This window comes from Ammospiza caudacuta, chromosome 1 (assembly GCF_027887145.1).
Source record: "Ammospiza caudacuta isolate bAmmCau1 chromosome 1, bAmmCau1.pri, whole genome shotgun sequence".
In the NCBI taxonomy this organism is placed as follows: Eukaryota; Metazoa; Chordata; class Aves; order Passeriformes; family Passerellidae; genus Ammospiza; species Ammospiza caudacuta.
The window spans coordinates 94502476-94508475 of NC_080593.1; positions in this window are offsets into that span (position 1 = coordinate 94502476).

Consider the following 6000-nt stretch of genomic DNA (forward strand, 5'->3'; position numbering starts at 1 on the left):
GTTAGCTGAAGTAACTTTCCATGTTTTGTAAAGTAAGACATTTACACAAAAGGAAAGTATCTGCAGTGCAGGAATAATGACTTATATTAAATGTTTTTGGAATAAAATTATTATTTTGCTCAGAACATTAGCATTGGCTATCCCAGGACATCTTTCAAGTACAACTGTCCTTAGAGCCTTGAGAATGATGCCTAAGCATCCATTTCAGTCTGCCAAAGGCATGTGGGAGGTCAGGATAAGAAATAAAAGAATCAGTGGGAAGCCCAATGTAATAATGAAGACTTCCTTGAAGGCAGAGCACAAATTGGATATAACTCCATGTTTAAGTGGTATTTCTGCTCCTGGCTCCTATGGTGCTGCTCTTGAAGGGCAGAGTCCTGATCTGGGTGAAGGCTCTCAGCTTCAGCATTCAAGACAGGACTACTCCCTCTTTTGCAGACTCTGCTTTGAGTAGGGTCTCATTTTATATGTTTGGACTATGGAGTAGAGTCCTGCCATAAACTACAATGTCAAGAGTGACTGTGCTCTCCAACATAATGTTGAGGTCAAAAGCAGAGGTGCCCCTGTTGTGTATGATCCAGTCAGAGGGAGCTCCTCAGAGCATAGGCTGAAATTTGGATATGCAAAATGGACATTAATAAGATATTTGCCACCTAACTCCATTTAAGGCCTAAACTTAGTCTTCCCAGGCTACTTATTCAAAGGCTTTTATCTGGATTTCTAGCTGGAAATTCTGTAGAATTTCAGCCGATATGAGTATGCAGTGCATATAGATGTTAAATGTGTTTAGTTCTCTTTTTCATAGCACACAAAATTAAAACTTCCAAAACTATAATTTTCTGCCCCCAAAAAGCCACCAGTGCAACTTTGTGATTTGCTTCATCTGTAGTGCAGGGATGATGATACCTTGCTTTTGGTAGACGAAAATGATAATAAAAATCCAAATGAGACACATGCAGCCTAATCCTGGAAAAGGATGACACATGGAAAATATTATATAACTCACCTGTAAATTTCTTTTTGATGTGGGCTATAAAACTTCTGGGTCAATCACTTCCCAGCCTTTTCCTAGCTATAGTAAATTTGGGTAGTAGAAGATTGATAAGTTAAAGGAAGCGATTCTTCCCTATGTTACACACTCATGAGTACTCTTCTCTACCTCTGAAAGACAGATAAAGACCATGCAATAATTAATGTCTATTCTAAAGAGAGCTCTAGAAGTTCTTGAGAAGTGTTAGTATTTATTTCTGAGGAAAAGTGATTGCTTATGTGATTAGAGATTCACTAGACACATACCTAAATAAAGTTAGAAGGTAAAATTCCTCGGATATCAGAGAAGTGTCCCTACAATACTCTGATTTTATAAGCTAACAACACCTTTTTAGCTACTTATAGCCTAATGGTAGGGTTTTAACAATGAGGGATATGAAGAAGGTGCAGCATCTCCTTGGAGGTCCATAGATAAAGGAGAACAACAGACATAATTTGCAGAATTCTGACTAGATACACAAGGGGGAAAAAAATCACTGTATGGGTGGTCAAATAATGGACCAAGTTCTACAGAGATGTGGAATCACCATCCATGGAGATACTTAGAACTCAACCAAATGTGTCTCTGAGCAAATAACTGGATAATTCCCTGGCTGGACTGGATGATCTCCAGAGCTTCCTTCCAACCTAAATTTCTCTAAGATTCTATGATTATGATTACATGAAGACCTCTTTCACATTCACACGTATCATGTGATGTCACTGTGTGAGCTCATATCAGCCCCTTGATATCATAATATCAGTCTTTTGGAGTTATTTTCTGTTCTTATTTTACACTATGTCAATCCTCACAGACACTGAGAATTTTTAAGTCAGATAATTGTGTTTGCTGACCTACCCTAAGCATGACAATGGTCATATGTTAAATATTATTTAATTAACTGGTTTTTTGGGAGACCTTACCTAGTAAGGCTTGATAGCAAGATTGCTATTTTTTCACAGCAAATGTGGCTTTATAGCTACTAAAGCTAGTGCTACCTGTATTGTGAAGTTTTGCCATTTTTGGGCTATGTAGATGGCCTCTTATTCTGGTGGAGATACTTTGGAAGTGTCTTGGAATATCTGTATCAGTTATAGGCAGCTTGCATGTATTTCTTCTTGGGTGAAATGAAAAATTTAATTATACGAAAAAAATGCAAATTGCTGCCAACTGTGTTAACTGTGAGAGAGTTGCATTATCTTCTAACATAAATTGTCAGTGAATTGAAGAAAAGACGTTTTGGAAGCTGATCTGATTACTGTCAGGGAAAGTGCTCAAACTCAATTGTTGGCAAATGTCCAGTACCCATCACTGAACGATCATCACCTCATCATTCAGTCTTCTCAACTGACATGCAAAACAACATCCAAATATTCATTGCACATCTGTGCTGGACAGATTATGCATTAGCAATTCAAATCAATTCAATGTACAGGCAGTTTCTGTAAAGGCGTCTGTTTGGGTGAGATGCCTTGTTGTCTGGGATGGATAATAAGGCAACTCTGTCTAATCTTGGAGAACAATCAGCCCATCTTGAGAAGGTGACTGACTACGTATGCTCTTGCCCTGACAGCGCTAGAACAATGCCCCCATAATGCACTTGACTCAGCTGGTAATAAAATCTACTTTTGATTAGCAGCCATGGCTTGTGTCAATCACTGCGTGATGTACCATTGTCCTCTGGTCCTGAACACAGTTTATTTACAGGGAAACAAAAGCTTTTTGGATATGGCTGCTGCCCAGAGATTGCAAAATAGATTGAGCTGTCAGCCTCACACACTAGATGAAGATTAATGAGTTGTGCAGACAATAAATATGAAGCAATGACCATAAATATGCTAATAGGTATTATCCATATACACTATAATTGCTACAAAAATTAAAAAGTAGTGTAAAGGAAATAGGTCAGAGGGTGACAGATAGATAATCTTGGATGCTGAAGATCTTTGGTTCAGTCAGATTCTCTACAGGTTTATTTCCTTCAATTAGACCCTTCAAAAGATTAATTGTTTAAAAGCTGTTTGAATAATCTCTTTTGAAACAGAGGTTTATGGGAAAATGTTTATGAAAAAGTGACTTCAATGAACGTGTTATTGAAATAAAAAAGGTGAGTACCAAAAGCAGAGATTAATGTCTCTGATCAGCTGCCCAGCTTCACTGTGAGGTAAATATTTCTAAGTGTCACACTAGTGGGGACTGCAAGGAAAACATACCAAAGAGTCACATCAGTTTATATCCACAAACACAAGAGACTAAGGTCCTTCCAAGCAAAATATATAAGAGTTGCCTGCAGATCTGATTGCATTGGCTTGTTTGATGTTTTCATCTTAGCCTATTTCCCCTTCTTTTATTTCTTTTTTCCCTTTTTAATTTAAGACGAGAAGAATGCCCACCACTCAGATTTTCAGAGTACTTCCAATCCAGCCTCTGGCTTTCCAATTCCTTTCAAAGAGCACATAGTCTAGATTTTTGACACCTATGGGTTTCATTTGTACTTGAAACTCAGAGAGTTAAATGTTAGCTCTGTATTTAAGTGTTGCAGCACCTAAGGCTACTGAAATTGTAGTGACACTGAAAATAAGAGCAGTCATACTCTTGGTATTCATGGCTTTGACTCTTTGGTCTCTCAGGCTTAGAAGTGCCACTGGATGCTTTTCAGGTCAGCTCACACCACCCACCCCCTCAACAACGTTTTTGTTTCTGGAATGGGGAAGTTAACTTATCCAGATATTCCCCAGGTACAATTTACTGTTATGATGCCAAGCTCTGTGATAAAACTGAATTGTTTTGGTGTTTTTTTTTTTTTTCTTTCCATACTTTAACTAGAAGTTGCACCATTTAGCTCCTAAAGTATCACTGCTTGGATTTTGACAAATAGTCCACAAAGACTTACAACTGCCTGACTGCTTCTGTGCCAGCTTCCTTGAAAACACAGCTGCACATTAACTACACTTGCCTAATATCTTGGAAGTCACCTTTTCTAACTATAAATGCCAGTAAAACAAAGCACAAAAAAAAAAAAAAAGAAGGGAGGGAACCATTCAGGAAAATGTCTCACACAAAGCTGCTCAGTCAAAGGAGAAGCACACCTTTCTGGAAGAATCAATGGAGAGAGAGGACCGCTGGAAGCTGCAGGCTCAAGAACTGTGTTCTTGTTCCCAATCCCACTTCAACAGTGCCACTGTGTCTTTCTAAATTGGAGGCTGCCTGTGACACTGTGATGTCAATGCCACACGTTGCCAGGGCACAGCAAGGTGCTGTCCCACCAAGGGAGGTGAGCACAGCAGATCCAGAGATGATAAGGCAGATAGAACGTAGAGTCCAAATCATTGGGCAAGTTTGTAGGGTGAAGTCCAAGGCTTCCCTTGAATCCCTCCAGTGGCTTTCGTTTCCTTATTACACTGAGTTTCTTCATATCATTTTTATGAGACTTCTAGTAATTTCTTCTTTCCTTGCTTATGTCTCTGCCAATCTGAATTGCCTTGAGACACTTTTTTTTTTTTTTAATAAAACTTTCATTATATATAGTTTTAATTATTTTTAGTTAAACAACTTTGTGTGTGTCCATTATGATTTGTGGTTCAGGACTGAGTAAATTGTCACTTCATATAGAGTCTCTGCAGCTTGTAAAGCCTTCATTTTCCTTGGCTTTGTCAGACTTTACCATCATTTCCTAATGGGCTGTTTGCAATATTAAATAAATTATACTAACAAAACACTGAAAGATTTTACTATTTTTGAAGGAGGGTTCTGCAGCAATATGTACAAAGAAACTGACATTTTTGGTTTTATTGTGACTTTTAAGAAGACCAGTAGCATTCACTGTCTTACTCTTATGTGGAATTTTTAACTGCATTTAAGCTTCAACTTTAGATATTTTATAACATTAATTAATTAAAATGATACATGAGGAACCTGAGAAATTGTGGGTTAAAGATACACCATAATTACAGAAGACTTAATGCAAGCAGAGTAGAAAACAAAAATAACTGGCATTAGAATTAAGGAAACTAACATACATGAATTAAAGAAAAGTTGAATGAAAGAGAAGAGTTAAAAGATCACTGCTGCTTAGAGGTATGTGGGCCAGATATCCCACTGCTCAGATAAACAGCACATATAAGAGGAGAGGAACAGACTTCATAGCCTTTGTTCTATAACCCACCATGTACAAGATATAGATATCACACTATTGTGAAAACACTATAGTTTTGTTCTGTATATTCCCTCTTTGAGAACCATTCCTGTGGTTTGTGAGCTAATCAGATATTCTTCTTTACCTAAGGGAGATCCATGGATTTTTAATGAGCCTTATTTACACTCCTGGCTAAGAAAGGCTGTGATAAATGCATGTGTGCCATTTGCAAAGGCCTGTTCATTAAAGGCAGAGGCTCTGCTTTAGAGGGACTTGCATGAAGAAGAACAAAGCATCTGTGTCAATCTGCTCATATGACACAAGGTCCCCTCATGGTTCCTTCCATATAGAAATTAATTCCAACCACCCATTGTTAGCTAGGTTCTGATTTCCAGCTCTGTGTGAGCCAGTGTTTTCAGGGGTAGCTGTACCACAGCTGAACTCTGGGTGTGGTAACCAACCCACCTGAAGTCTCTGCATGCCACCACTTTACTGCCTTTTTGTCTCTTGTCTTTACTCAGAGTTGTAGGAATACTTAAAACAATGCAGTACCTTCTACAGATGCAATTCAGTGCAATAGGGTGCAATGCAAAAGAGTTAAGAAGCAGAGCTTTCAGCTGCTTCAGTTGCCAAGCAATGACTCCTGCACCAGTAATTTGTTTTAGTATCAGAAGAGGAAATTACTTGGTTTGCCTAAATTCCATCTTGGCAACAGCAACAAAAAGACCTATTGATAAAGTTCAGTTTTGTTTCCTGGCTGAGAATAAGTTTCAGTTTCTATTCTCCCTTACCATGGCAGCAGTTTCATTTCTTCTCTATCAGCTGGAGAGAGTAT